General features: G+C 40.5%; 1 long non-coding RNA gene across 1 annotated transcript in view; it reads left to right on the top strand.

The window, feature by feature from the left end:
- LOC145511203 (uncharacterized) overlaps positions 1-16,267 on the top strand; it is a 109,523-nt gene that overhangs the window by 44,943 nt on the left and 48,313 nt on the right. The window contains exons 3-4 of the long non-coding RNA XR_014057630.1: positions 9,531-9,820; positions 11,324-11,391. This is a non-coding gene — a long non-coding RNA (uncharacterized LOC145511203). The remainder of the gene's footprint in view (positions 1-9,530; positions 9,821-11,323; positions 11,392-16,267) is intronic.

Consider the following 16,267-nt stretch of genomic DNA (forward strand, 5'->3'; position numbering starts at 1 on the left):
CATGAGGTATAAAAGATTTTCACAAATGCTGGTCGGGGTCCTTGGCTAAAAGGAGACTCTGCCTTGGGCCCGCCGGTGTAATAAACTGCACTTCACTATCTGCACCATCCTTCTGGGTGAGTTTGTTTCCCGGAACACGTGGCTACAACAGAACTACAACAGACTCTGTTCATCTTTCCTCTCTCAATGATCATCTCAAGCTTCGTCCTTAGGGGCACATTCCCTGGCCCATCCTAGTTTGGGTTTTGTGCTCTGTCTACATAATCATCATGTTATCGATAATAGAACACCGGACTGTAGGCTTTCTTGTCTCTCTTCTTGACTAGATTAAAGGATATTTGAGGGTTAAATCTTTGGCTGTCAAGTCATTTCTAGTGCCTCTCATTCAGTATTTATACCTAAGGTTGCTTATAGATAAATCATTCACCATAGAAGATAAACGATGTGTTTACATGTGGGTGTGTGGGTTTAGTGTTCAAGCATAGATGATCTTCTGATTATTTCCAAATCACTTGAATAAAAAGTCTGGTTGTATAATTGAAGTGTGTGCTGTAGTGCTTGTGCTTGAAAATCAGTGAAAGCAAAACCCAGCAAAGGTCTCAGTCGAACTCTGAATCAGACGTTGTCTTTCCTCATAACTTTACATCTGTTGGAATGTTCTTGCATTTATTTTACACAAGACTTCCTTCTATGCCTCTAAGGTTCAGCTCCAAGAATCACTTGTTCATATTTATGTTCTTTGTAAATCTTTAAAATAACATCTTGTTCCCATATTTTGTTAGCATTGGATCCTGTCTCTCTTCTTTATGGTATAATCTCCACTGCTCCCCCTTCTTATATTGGGAAACAATTGGATGTGTTTTTCTTCTATGCAATGTAAATTCCTTGCATGCAAGGATTTTTAAGTCTTCTTTGATTCTTTTAAGAGCTTTATTGGGACATAATTCACACACGTTTTAAGTATGCAATTCAATAGTTTTCAAATAGTTATAGATTTGTGTAACCATTACCACAATTAATTTTAGAGCTTTTTCATCATCCCCAAAAGTAAGAAATTTTTTAGTAGTCCCTCCCATTGCCCTCCTCCCCAACTTTCTTCTACTTAGCCGCAGACAACCATTAACATACTTTCTGTCTCTATAGATTTGCCTCTTCTGAGTGTTTCGCACAAATATGATTACATATATGGGGTCCTTGGTGGTGGGTTTCTTCCACTTAGTATTTTCAAGGTTCATCCATATGGTTGAATAATTATATAATTCCACTATATGAAGATACCACATTCCACATTTTATTTATCCATTTATCTATTGATAAGCTTTTGGGCTGTTTCTAGTTTGGGCTATTATGAATTATACTGTATAAACTTTTGTGTACAAGGTTTTGTGTGAAAAATACTTGTTTTTCTTTCTTATAAGTACATACCTCGAAATAGAATTACTGAGTTATATTGTAGCCATATATTTAACTTTCTGAGGACCTGCCAGACTGTTTTCTAATGTGGTTGTACTATTTTATATTTGCAGTAGCAGTATATGAAGCTCCAATTTTCTATATCCTCTCCAAACTCATTATCTGTTTTTTAAAATTATTATAGCTATCCCAGTGGGTGTGTAGCAGTGTCTCATTGTGGTTTTGATTTACATTACCCTGATGGCTAAGGATGTTGAACATCTTTTCTGTGCCTATTGTCCATTTGTATATCTTCCTTTGATGAATGTCTCTTCAGATCGTTTGCCCATTAAAAAAAAGTCTTTAAAAAAAAATTGGTTATCTGGGTCAGGATTCCTAGTGCTGCTTAACTGGGTCCTCTGTCTCAGGCCTGTCAGAAGGCTGCAGTCAAGCAGTGGCTGAAATTATCACAAAGCTCAACTAAGAAAAGATCAGCTTTCACATTCACTTATGTGATGTTTGGGCTGCCCTGATAGCTCAGTTGATAAAGAATCCACCTGCAATGCAGGAGACCCCAGTTCAATTCCTGGGTCAGGAAGATCCCCTGGAGAAGGGATAGGCTACCCACTCCAGTATTCTTGGGCTTCCCTTGTGGCTCAGCTGATAAAGAATCTGCCTGCAATATGGGAGACCTGGCTTTGATGCCTGGGTTGGGAAGATCCCCTGGAGAAGGGAAAGGCTCCCCACTCCATTCTGGCCTGGAAAATCCTATGGACTGTATAGTCCATGAGGTTGCAAAGCATTGGACACTGAGCTACTTTCACTTTCACTTTATGTGAGGTTTGCAGGATTTCGTTATTCTTGAGTTGTTGATGATATCCAATTATCTATTTTATTTTCTTTTGTTGTTTACACTTTTGATGTCATATCTAAGAAACTCCTGCCTAACCTAAGGTCATGAAGATTTAAGTCTATGTTTTCTGCAAAGACTTTTATAGATTAAACTCTTACATTTAGGTTTTGATACATTTTGAATTAGGTTTTGAATATGGTGTGAAGTCAGGGTACATCTTCATTCTTTTGCCTGTGCTTATCTAGTTGTCCTAGCACCACCTGTTGAAATGACTATTCTTTCCCTATTGAATGCTTTTAGAATACGTGGTGGAAATCAGTTCACCACAGACATGTGGATTTATTTTCGAATTCTCAATTCTATTCCACAGATCTATGTCTTTACTTGTGCCAGTATTGCACTGTCTGAATTACCATTGTTTTATAGTAAGTTTTGGAATTAGAAATGGTGAGTCTTCCTAATCATTCTTTTTCTGGATTTGCTTTGCCTATTGGACTCCTTACAATTCCATGTGAATTTCAGGATCTGTTCATACAAGGAAATAAACTGGGATTTTCATTATGACTGCAATGAATTTGTAGATCAGGTCGGAGAGTATAACCATATTAGCAATATTGTTTTTCAAGCCATTAATGCAAGATCCCTTTCCATTTATTTAGGACTTCTATAATTTCTTTCAATAATGTTTTGTATATTTTAAAATATCAGTTTTGAATCGTTTCTGTTTGATTTATTTCTATGTATTTGATTCTTTTTGATGCTATTATAGGCACACCATGGTCAATAAAACAAAGTAGGAAAACCTAGCTCTTTATCTTGTTTCTCAATAAGGAAACAATAAACACACACACAAAAGGGAAATTATAAAATAAACTTATGAATGTGAGTCCATTGTTATCAGCTTCATAGTAGAGGCAATAACACGGAATTAAGAATAGCTCGTGGGCCATGAGTGGAAAGGTGTCAAAGCTGGGGAGGTTTTCTAGCCACTTAAGAATAGATCCAATTTAGATCCAATTTGACTTTTGAAAAGCACAGGCCTGGATTCAGATAGGGATATTCTCCTTTCTCCCTACCTCCTATCAGGAAATAATTTCAAATAATGAGGTATTAATAATGGGGATAAAAATTCTCATTATAAACAGAGTGACTGTTTTTTAAACTGAGACCCATTTGAGAGTGAAAAAGGGTGCTCTTACTAATTACACCAAGAATACAGGCATAAAGTGGGACTGTTCTGGGCAAACTGAGAAGAATGGATAATCTGAAGGATGCTTGTGGATGATTTCCTTCCCCTCCTTTGGTAGATGGTAGTGGAGGCTTGAGAACTGGAAATTTATCCCAATTTAAAAACAAGCACTACTGCGCACAAGAATATTTTTCATTTGTTATTGTTGTATTTTAAAGTGTGTCTTCTGGGACAAAAGTACCCTCTCAGGAGTCACTCTCTCCTCTGAGGAACCCCTGGATTCATTCTAGGATAGAGAAAAAACGAAATGCAAAGACTCAATGGTGAGAATAAACTTGAAGTGTCCTAGGAAGTAAATGCCAGGAGAGAAATGAGTAAAGAAGAAAGTGATGAGCAGAGGCAGCTCATACAGGCCAGCTCCTCCTCCTCCCTTCAGAAGGTGCGAAGGCAGAGATGGGCTGTATTTACAACATCCTTAGCTGGGTCCCTGGCTTTGCCCCGTGCAGACTTTGTGCCCTTGGGCCAGTTGTTCAGTTTCTGTCTGCATCTCTTTATCAGAGGGAGGATAATAGAGCCTACATCAAGGAACTGTGAGGCTCACTTGTGCTGACCCATTTAGGTTTAGAATGTCAGTGGAACACAGAGCGTCTAAGTGTTTTTTATTTTTTTTTTTAATGTTAATAGTTGATATTGTTATCCGCCTCAGTGGGGGCCATAGCTTTTTTTTTAAAGGAAGAAATGGACCAGACCCAGGGAATGATTTTGAGACCCTGGTCCTGAGTGTTTCTCCCACTACTGGATCATTTTATAGAGAGATAATTAATTTTAAAGATCTTTTAAATTCTGGATTAGTATTCATAGGTCTGCTAGCCTATGTGGAAGTCCACAAACAGATCTCCATTTTTAATTTTCAATGGCTGAAATGCTGGCTTAGGTGCCTCACCTCTGCAATCTATATCCATGAACCCTCAAGTTCATCTTGGAAATACCTAGAAATCTCTCCAGGGTTTATTTCTCCAGATGGTAAGAAATTCAAGACCTACTCTAAAAAGTAATAATGTGACCAACAACAGCAGTAATAATAGTGAATTGCAGCCCATGTTTATTCTTCACTTTATGCCAACTGACAGCCTTGCTGAAAGATTTCACGATAATGCCTTACCTAACCCTCAAAACAACTGTATGAGTTCAGAGAGTTTAGGTGGCACAGCTAGGGCCTGGGGGATGGGGGTCAGGGACTCAAATCCAGCTCAGCCTACACTTATGTCTGTGCTATGCTGCCTCCCCATGGGGAAAAGTGGTTCTAGGGCAACAGCAAATATTTTAGGCAGAGTCATCCATGTCTCCTTTAGCCTTTTAACCTACAAATCCTGTAGGAACAGCCTAGCTGATACCTTTGCCAGAGAGGAAATGACTCCATCTTAAGTTATCTGGATTTTCCTCGTACTTATGCCATTCATGGGAAGTCAGATGAAACGCCTTAGGAAAGAGCATCCCCATGAGGTGACTGAAGTGCTGGGGTTGACGTTCATCTGGGGCCGCATGAGTGATCCTCTTGTGCCCTGGTATGTGCAACGTGCTGTTGAAGAGATCTAGCCTATTCCCGGAGAATGACTTTTCACCTAGAGAATCCGTGCCTCACTCAGCAGTGCTAGCAGCAGTGCTCTTAACTCTGGTGCCAGCCTGCACTTGTGCCTGGTTAAGTGGCACTGAGCATTTACCTTATTAGACCTTTGGTGGATCCAGCAAATTCATGGAAAGCCATTACAGGAAAAGACCTGACTCTGGGCTTGCCTCTGTGTAATTCTACTCTGTCATCTATTTCAAGGTGACTAGCACATCTCAGTTATTGAATTTCAGGGAGAGAGGGACTTAGGGAGGTAGCCTTGTGTAGTAGTGACAACCATGGAAGCAGTTTCTGAGGTCAGTGAAGGGGGATTCACATCTCAGCTTTGGAAATTAATACCTAAATGACTAGTTACTTAAAACTCTATGTTCTTCAGTTTCCTTTGGTATCTAGTATATAGGGCTGTTGAAAGGATCAGTTGACATTATGGATGTGAAAAGGCTTAACTCATGTGGAAGAAGCAGTTCATTCATTGACCCAACCTCCATTCATGGTCCTTTTTCCTTTGGTCTGCTTCCAGCTAAGGATGGTCATATGAGACTCTTTTGTCCAATGAAACTAAAGTAGAGTACTTTTGGATGGGCTTCTAAAAACACGTGTACTGAAAGAATACCTCTTTGGCCTATTTAATCTCTCTCCCACACACACCGCTTTTTTAATTTACTGGAACACATATGAGGTCTGTGGTACAGCTGCCCTCTTATAACCATGAATAAATACATGAAAGCAATTAGGGCAGTCTTTGGTTAGAACTACAAAGTGTCAGTACTTTCATCATCATTAACTTTATCATTATTATGAGCATAAGGATAAGATCTATTGACTAATGATCATGGAGCAAAACAAAAAAACTTCCCAAGTCCACAGTAGCATTGATGAGTCCACTTACCCACCTAATCCACCTAACTTTAAACTTCTTGAAATATTAAAGGTATGGCCTTTTATTTCTCTAAGTTGCTTTAGGCATTGCATTTCTCTCAGGTCAATGAAATCCTAAGTGATAAAACACAAAATTTTTGGTTCTCGGTTATTTCATTATTTTAATCTAAAAGAGTGGCTAATGCTGGAACTCTCAGTACAACATCTCAACCAAATGGTGACTCACCTTTGCTTGAGTACTTCCAGAGAGTAGAAATTCACCACTCCTCAAGGCAGGTTAGTCTATCTTTGTGGAGGTCTAACACCTTGAACACTTCAAGAGAGATTTCTCATGAAAATATTTGTTAAAATATCAACTACCTTAACACTGAGAAGTAATATTCGTGATGAAAAAAGTCTGTGCCCTGGTGTCTGATTTATCCAAACTGTCATAACTACATACCACTGAGTCGGTATGTAATTAAAAGGAACACTATAAATCTCAAAATTGGAATCTAAGATTTGATTGTAGAAATTCTTCCTTGGTCATAGATTTGTAATTATATTCATGATTACCTGACATCCTTTGTAGGAAATTGGTGTTCATGAATATGTATTGGATAAGTGAGCTCTTATGTACATATGGTTTTGGTGACCCCCTTAATTGATGGATACCAGGCCTTGAAGTGCAAGAGGATTTAGCTCATTCTCCTAATATGTGTTGAACCAAGAGATTGGGGGGTATGAAATCATGCTGGGGAGATAGCAGAAACAAAAGCTATTACGTCCACTTACCAAGATTTGTCTAACTTCCATGAAGTCCTCTTCTGAGGGGCATGTGTGTTGTTTTTCAGGGATGGTTGTATCAATTCCCTGGTGTTTCTGGGCTTGTCTAAAGTCGCACCTTTACTCTCAAAGTCCCCTCTGGTGAATGCAGAAGGAGTGGTCAGGTAGAAAGGAGTGAGAAAGATTTCAACAATTCCTTGAGGAAATAAAGTGTATAGAGGCCCAACTAATCTGATTTTCTCTCTTATAAAGTATTCCTATCCCTATTTGACCCAAATCTCTGCCCTAACATCCTAAAAGCAATGGGGTTTTCTTTGAGGTGAACTCATGAATGAAATGGAGTTTATTGTTAACTATCAGGAATTCTAGCAAAGAATGCCCTGGGCCTGCTCTGATAATACTTTGTTCTTCACAGAAATCATTCAAACTTCACAGAATTGGGGGAGCTCTTCACTGAAGTGAGGGCCTGCAGGCAGAAACAGAAGGCATGTACCTATTCATTAGAAGATGCTTAAGAAGCATCTCTTTCTATCTCCACCACACCCCACATGCAAACATTAAGCTGTACAAAGATGATAATGTTAGGACTGATAAGGGACCCTTTTCTAACACAGCATTCCTTTTGTACAAAATCCCAGGGAAATCAGAGTTGATGAGAGAACCAGTCAATACAGTGAGTAAAAACATGGATTTTCAGGGCAAGCTTCATGCTTTCCACTCCCTTCTCTACTACTAATCATGTACTGGGTTGGTCAGAAAGTTCATTCAGTTTCTTCCATATGATGGTATAGAAAAACCCGAATGAACATTTTAGCCAACCCAATTGTTTTAGGAAAGTTTTTTAAAGGCCATTAGTCTTTAAGTTTTCTTCTCTACTAAATGAAGGTAATGATGTCATTTTCGTCTAAGACTGTTGAAAGAATTGATGATAATATCCTTCAAGCATTTAAAACAGTGATACTCTAACAGTAAACGTCCAATAAATGTTATTTAAAACAGTGATAGTAGACATCCAGTAAATGTTAAGTGTTGTCCTTTTATCCACTAAATGTCTTACAATCTTAAATTACACCAAGAACTCTGCTGAGGTCTGGGAGCAAAATGTTGAACAAAACACATATTGCCCCTTGATGTCATGGAATTTATGGTATATTGAGGAAAAAGTAAGTTAAATAGATAATACCAATACAGTGTTAAACATTCTGCCAGCGGTAAGAACAAGTGTGCCCTGGACATCAAAGGAGATGCTGACCCCTAGTCAGTGAAGACTTTCCTGCAGAAGTGATGTGTAGATGGTTGCACCATGGTGTTAGTCCTGGAGCGGAGGTAGAAAGTGTTTCAGGCAGAGGAACCAAGGCCTCCCCAGGAGTTTTTTGCAAGATACATTAGGCCTATTGTAAGGAGCAGAATAAAGTTCAGAGGGATAGTGGTGGGGGTGAGGGGAACATCAGAGGGGAGAAGAGGCAGAAGGTATCCCTGGAGGATCCAGGACCAGGCCTGTGTATGGCAGGAAGCACTTTTAATGGGGAGTTCGCCGATCAGAGTTCCATTCCATAATGGAGGGTGGGGAAAAGCAGATGAAGAGACTGCCCCTTCTTTGCTTCTCAAGTCTCATGTCCTCTACTCCATTGGAAACATCTTTGCCTCGGTCATCTACAGAGACCTAGACTCTCAGCCCTAGAGAGATAAAGGGACCTCAGATCCAAAGCAGTCAAGGCAAGGAGGCCTGGGAAGGATTGTGTTTCTTTCCATCCCCGATTCCTCAGGGCCAGGTTAGAGGGCATCCAGAGGGCAACTGGAGCGGCTCTTTCTCTCTGACTGCCTCAGGCTGACTGTCCTGGTTTCTACAGAGGCAGTGGCCAAAGCTCACCAGAGCCAGCCCTCCCAAACGCTGAGGAGGTGGTACCGCCCTCCTCTTCTTGTGGTCTGTGGCAAATACTGCTTTCATCTGCAAAGCTCTTCAAAACCCTGATTTCCAAATCTTCCATGGTAGTGACTTCATTCAATATATTCTTCCAATAATGCTATGGAATTTTGAAAAAGATGGATGGAAATTGTTTGGTTTAAATAAAAAAATAAAAGCAAAAGTAATGAATTTTGTTCAGAACACCAGTTTTAGTCCTGTCTCTGCCACGAACTAGCTGTTTGACCTTGTAACAAATCCTGTAACCATCAGACATCTCTGCTTCTTAAGGATTGGGAATGAGTGATTTCTAAGCTCCTTTTCCCCTTGATTTTCTCTGATTCCATCTTCCAGTTTTAGAGAAGAGGAAACAGGCTTAAAGTACAGAGGAGTTTTTACTCTCAGCCCTAGAGAGATAAACCATTTCCCAGTTAATCGTTTAGCTGAGGCATATCCAGGAGGTCTTTGTTTTCATATAAGTTAGCAAAATTACTCCATAGTACCAATCATGGAGTGTTTTACCTCCAACGCTGAAAAATAAAATCATAGTATGCACTGCCTTCATAGGCCTTGGTTGGTTTTAAACTAAAGATCTCCATTTTTTTTTTTCTCGGTTCTCTTTTCTCTTTGCTGTTTGAGTCAATTGGGGGGATGAAACCATTTGCTCTAAAATTAGCTGGTAGAGTTCTTTCATCTTGGACTCTTTTGAAATGAGAATTGAAACCCAAGCCTCAAGTAACTGAAAATCTAGTTTTTCTTCCACAAACTCTTGGAATGTCTGGACTTCTGCCCTGACCAGACCAACATAAGGGTTTCTCAAGTGGGATACCATTTTTATCTCAAACCATCTCTTTGGAGGGAGGTTCCTGAAAAAGCATTGGTCCAGGTTCTGTACCTCAAACCATGTCATATTTCTCTCTAGGGCTTCATGGATCAACTGCTCAGACCCAGGACATCCAATGAGCCCTCCATTGCCTTGGACAAGTTACCATCTCTGAGCTGGACAAACACGAAATATAAAATGGACAGAGCTGTGCATTCCTCTGCCAGCACATGTGGGACTCTAATGTGCACTTTCAAATCTAAATGCTGAGCCAGTCTGTTCTCTGGCCACCGCAGAAGAGCCAACAATCAAGAGAGTGGAAAGAAAGCCAGCTCGTAGGATCTGCTACACATCCACCCAAGGCCTGCGGTTAACTTGCGCACCATGAAGTAAGCCAAGCTCATGACGTGTAGGTGTGGCACGGTGTGGTTTAGGGGCCCCCTGGTCCGGTTCGGAGTCAACTACTTTGGAATCATCAGGCAAGTGTAGAATTGTCCTCTGGGGAGGCATTCCCCATTAAATTATCCTGTCATAAATTCTATAGCACTGGCTGCCAGGCTGCTGGCCATGAAAAGCCCAGCTGTCCCCATCAACAAGTCCTCAGGAACACTCGGAGCCTTAGAATCACTTGTGAGTGAATATAAGCAAAGCATTTCATTTCTAATCACTAGAATCAGAAAGACAAGAGTTTAGATGTCAAATACTGACCAGTGATCTTGGATAAGTTACATTGAATAGATTATCAAAGGAACAGTCTTCTCATGTGTACACACACATTGCATTTAACAGTATCTGGCACATAATGGAGCTCGCTAATTATAAACATTGCTAACCATAATAAAAATATTATTAGGATCTATTACTCATGGAAATCATGAGCTTTGGGGTCAGATGAAAGGTTGAATTCTGTGTGTACTATTTCCTCTCCTTGTGACTTCTGGGCAGATGTTTTGTTTGCTTGCTTGCTGCGAAAGTGTTAATTGCTTAGTCATGTCGGACTCTTTGAGACCCCATGGACAGTAGCCCGCCAGCTCCTCTGTCCATGGAATTCTCCAAGACAAGAATACTGGAGTGGGTTGCCATTCCCTTCTCCAGGGGATCTTCCTAACCCAGGGATTGAACCCAGGTCTCCTGCATTGCAGGCAGATTCTTTACTGTTTGAGAAACCAGGGAAGCCTTGCTTGCTATGATGGGGCATTATAAGGCCTTAGAAGGAGGGTTGTTTTGAAGATTAGAAATATTTCATGGAAAACATTGAGCATGTTGCCTGGCATGTAGTATATGCTTCATACATGGTTCTTGGTTACATAAAGAAGTTGCCCCAGATGACCTCTGAGCTCTATTCTTTCATGAGCATATGACACTAATATCTGTAATCTGAGGGTGTTCCAAAAAGCACTGTAAATGTAGAAGATGCTTGTCATCAGGCATTATTGCAAGGGCCAGTTCACATGGTGGGTCTCACACCTGGCCCACACATGTTCTTTTCCTTGTTTTCTTCCCCAGCTTCCTGTGAATACCCTTGCCACCTCACCTGACCTCTGTAGAATGATGTTCATGGGCTTTTACACAAGTTCACTAATCTAACACTTTATGAACTGATCAGGGCAGAACTGCTCAGACTTTGAGCACCAAGTCCATTTGTGTTTCTATGGATACATGCAGTCTCACCATTCCCCCACCCCCCAGGAACAGGATAAGCTTCCAGGGCCCATGAAGTGAGACCCCTTTCCCCTTGTGTTGAGACGCTGGGTGTATAGTGCAGAATTCACCATTAATATTCAGACCCCACCCAAACTTGACATTCTGTGGGATGTTTTAAATTATGGGGCAGAAGGGGATCAAGCTGAACACATTTATGTTGTGTAAGTTTTTTGTTTTTTTTTCCAAAGGATTAGCTGTACTGGGGATGCACAGCTGTTCTTTCCACAAGTCACTTCAGAGCAAGCTGCAGACAATGGTAAGGACAGAAAACTAAAGACCAAATTCTGCATTCCTCTCTTCCTGGCTGGAAATCGCTCTGAAAATTCCCATTGTGCAGGAAATGTGTTCAGCTGAAGAGAGGGGAACTCTGTCGGGTCTAATGGAGAGTCATCCTCCTTTAGTCTCTAATCAAGCCCTCCTCTCTGCTGGTCCACATTTTCTTTTCCCTTTCACTCCCCTTGTGAGGACATGTTTTCTTCTTTTTTGCTTCTTCTTTCCCAAAAATAGATTTGCCATGATGCTACAATCTTAAGTTTTAGGGCCTGTTACATACACAGGCCACTTCCAGAGCCCTGCAATTAATACTGCATTTGCAGTTTTATACTCATTTTCTTAAGTTTTAGATCTCATAAAACCTGGCTCTCCTCTTAGTAACATATCTCTATTCCCTCTTGGGGAGTCACAGCACTCCTATTCCCTAAGTCCATGTGGCTTGGGGATTGATGAATCCCGATGCCGGTGTGCTGGAAGTTAGGATTTGGTCTAGCCAATCGTTTATTTCATCTTTTGATCACAGAGATTGTTTCCAGAGTAGGCAAATGGCCCATCAGTCCAGTGGTACTCAAACACTGGAACAAATGGAGAGAAAAAGATATCTTTTTTTTTTTTTTCCCACTGAGTTTATTTAAAAGGAAGAAAATAGCTCTGTAACTTCTGAGGACATTCTCACCGTCACAAGAGAAAAACTCACCTATCAAGAGTCAAGAACTGCATGTTCACTCCTAAGTGCAGTCTTCACTGACTAAGCAATTGGTCTGTGCTAACAATCACCAAGCATGTCCTAGACAGTGGAGTTGCATGGGTGAACACAAAATGGATAACATTCCTGTCCTTATAAGCTGATATCCTAATTGTGTGAGATTACATAAAAATATATATGTGGGTGGGCTTCCCAGGTGATGATAGTGATAAAGAACCCACCTGCCAATGCAGGAAGATCCCCTGGAGGAGGAAATGGCAACCCACTCCAGGATTCTTGCCTGGAGAATCTCATGGACAGAGGATTGGGTAGTCTATAGTCCATAGGCTCGCAAAGAGTCAGACATGACTGAAGCAACTTAATATGCATGCATGTATATATGCAGGTGATGATCAGTGCTATGATGAAAGATAAAGCAAAATAAGGAAATCAAAAATAATGGAAAACTCTCTTTTTTTAAATTTTTATTTCTTCAGTGCTTAGGGGCGGTATGTGATGGCGTGACAGTTGAGTAAGATCTAAACAAAGCATGAGTGTGAACCATTTGGATGTGTAGGAGAAGTGTGATTTAGCATGGAGAATACAAGCCCCAAAGTCCTGATGCAGGAGGATGAGTGGGGTGTGTTCAGTGACGGGGAGGTCACAGTGGGTGGTGCAAAGGGAGAAAGGAGGAAAGGAGAAGGGAGAGAGTTTTGAGAAAAGGGATGATGTATTTATATTTACGTTTTCAAGGACTGGCTTGGCTGCAATATAAAAAAAAAAGACCACCGACAAGTCAGAGTGGAAGCCTAGTCTCCACAGGAATATGACTGCAGTGGTCAAGGAGGGAGGATGGGGAGTATGGCAAGGACTGAAACAGTGTGGGTGGTGAGACGTGTTTTGAGTGATGAGTGTCTGATGTATTGAGGTTAGAGAAAAGAAGATTTTCTAATTGAATGTGTAAAGATGTACGTAAAACACAGGAGTTAAGGATAATATCCTACTAGGGGCAGGGGCTTGGTGTTAAATGGAGTCACCATTAACTAAGATGGGGTGCACCAAGGAAGAAGCAGGTTTGGATTGGCGTTTATCAACACTAGCATCTTCCTCCTCCTTCTCTTTTTCTTATTAATTTTACTTGATGTCTCTCTAGTATTTGGAACTAATGACCATTTCTTCTTAATTATCTCTTTCACTATCTGCATTGAACAAGTTCTGTGTTTTTTCTAGTCTTTCTTTTTTCCTGCTTCTGCTAAATCTGGGTAAATCTGCCTATTGTTCTTTTTTTTTTTTGAATATTAAATTTCTCTCTTTATACGAACTACTCTTATTAAGTCAAAAAGAATTCTATCCCTATCTTCAAAGGGCAAAGGCTAAGATTCTATGTGTGGTTGTGTCTGTGAGCTAAGTATTTGGAAAAGTCTTGCAAACAATCGTGTGTGTGTGTCTGTGTGTGTGTGTGTCTGTGTGTTCAGGGCTAATGGTGCTTCAATCATTGTTTAAAACATAAAATCAGGTGAACTTTAAGTTTCTTTGTGATCCTGAGATTTCATTACCTAATGAGCCTGAATTCCATTTTATCTCCCAACTCAATAATGAATACCTAGGGGCAAACCCATCTTGCTGAACACTGTTTATCTCCATTAGCATAGGGTCAGGATATGGCACTATTTTGAATGGATATTAAAAGGCTGAAAGACAATGCCTGTGACAGAAGAATTACAATGGCCTTTTGCAGATGCCAAATGTCACTGTGTCCTCTAGGCTCTGCCTAACATCTGTGGGAGAAAGTGAGCATGTCATTAGAGGGAATGGAGCCAGATCAAGGCCACTGCTCTGTCAAATGGCATGCCTGACGAACAACCTTGCCTTGTGGTCTCAGGAAGTCAAGATGCCATGTATTCTCTGACCTCGACATACAGTGGAAAATAGACAACAATAGCCAGGCCAACAAACTTTCCTGAGTTAAGAAGGAAATCAAAGAGTCAGCAAAATAATATAGTCAATAGAACACGGATTCTGAAGCCAGTTAGGCCAGTTTTTATGCGAGCTGTGTTATCGTTATCTGCTTCCTGAAGTTGCTCTCATTTGGTTTCTGTATCTGTAAAAGCAGGTGTTCATTAACCTATTCAACAGTATTTATTTAGTGCCAAGTGTGTATCAGAAACTAGGTTCTGGACTTTCAATGATGAGTAAGAGATCAGAGGCATACTCGATGTTCCCAGTGTATGTATCTCCTATGTGTCACAATCCTTGAGCACTCGTCACCTGGAGTACAGTTACCTCTATACAGAAAGGTGTTCCATGCTTTATCAAATCTCTCTAATGAAGCGGTCTTATTCATCTTGATGCTCCCAGCTCCTACTGTGGTACTCGTTTGTTGGTTGCTATTCACTTCTGGAATTGTTGTCCACTCATCTGATAACATTTTCTACTATTTTTATAATTGACTCACTGTTTCTCTAACTAAATCTCATGCCTCCCCTCTTGAATTCTGTTTACATAATGTAGCAAGTTGCATTGTGTACTTCTCCCACCCCACGCCCCAAATATGTTCAAATCCTAACCTCTGATATCTATGAATGTGACTTTATTTGAAAATAGGGTCTTTAGAAACATAAATAAGGTAAGATCACAGGGATTAGGGTGGCCCCTAGTCCAATGATTGGTGCTCTTGTAAGGGAAATGTGAACACAGACACACAAGGAAAAACCATGTGATGATGGAAGCAGAGATAGCAGTGATGGGTCTACAAGCCAGGAATCATCAAGGATTGCCAGCAACTACCAGAAGTTAGAAAGAGTCAAGGAAGGGTTTTACACTAAAGTGAAAATGAAAGTTGCTCAGTCGTGTCCGACTCCTTGTGACCCCATGGGCTATAAAGTCCATGGAATTCTCCAGGCCAGAATACTGGAGTGGGTAGCCTTTCCCTTCTCCAGGAGATCTTCCCAACCCAGGGATTGAACCCAGGTCTCCCGCATGGCAAGCGGATTTTTTACCAGCTGAGTCACAAGGGAAGCTCTTTCCCCTAAAATCTTGAACAAATATGGTTTAGCCAATATCTTGATTTTAAATCTGGAGTCTCCTGAAATGTGGGCAAATAAATTGCTATATTTTTTAAGTATTTATTTATTTCTTTGGCTGGGTCAGATCTTAGTTGCGGCATGAAGGATTTTCACTGCGTCATGTGGGATCTCTCATTGTGACACACAGACTCTCTGGTTGTGGCACCTAGACTCAGCAGTTGTGGCACATGGGCTTCAGAGTGTGCAGGCTCAGTAGTTGTGGTGTGAGAGCTTAGTTGCTCCATAGCATGTAGGGTCTTAGTTTCCCAACCAAGGGATCAAACCCACATCCTCTGGATAGCAACGCAGATTCTTAATCACTGGACCACCAAGGAAGTCCAAATTACTATTGTTTTAAGCCACTGATTTTGTGGTAGTTTTTTTGTTTGTTTTCTTAAGGCAACCTTAGGAAACTGATACATAGACTTTCATTTGAACTACATTTCTCTCCTACCTTTACCTGCTGAAAGTCTGTTTCTTCTTCAAGGATCAGCTCAAATATTACCCAAGAGTTCAGTTTGTACTAACACACCTACTGAAGAACCAAGTACCACTTAGAATATATGTGTCTTGTATTTTGTGTAGTTTCTTGCATAATAATATGAAAATAAAAACTAACACTAATGTCACGCTTTAAAAATTATCTGTTATGATACACTAACCTTTTAGAGTTGGAAACACTAATATTATCTCTGTTCTACAAATGAAAAAAACTGATCTGAGAAGTTAAACAACCCACCTAAAGATCCATGGCCAATTTATGCCCACAGGCAGATCACAGGCAGAGGGAGTTCCCACACCTGCTACGCATTTGGGTCTGGTAGTCTTCAGACTGCCTACATCAGTCTTCCTTATCAAGAAGCCCCTCTAGAGCCTCTTCTTAGCTAATTGTGGGCATAGTGTAAACAGTCAAAATATTTTTTTAAATGGATTTTAATGGATTCCCAAGTTCTGAAATATGCATGGAAGTTCAGACTCATGAAAAAGCAGCATGTCTGGTGGATAATATGCACTATTATATTGGTAAATGCCTGTTGAGTGGATGTGCTGAACCTATTGTTCTCTCTGCCCCACTGCTCCAGCTCTGCTCTTCCCAAAACTTCTGCCCA

Source organism: Giraffa tippelskirchi, chromosome 6 (genome assembly GCF_054371585.1).
Source record: "Giraffa tippelskirchi isolate mGirTip1 chromosome 6, T2T-mGirTip1v1.2.pri, whole genome shotgun sequence".
NCBI lineage: Eukaryota > Metazoa > Chordata > Mammalia > Artiodactyla > Giraffidae > Giraffa > Giraffa tippelskirchi.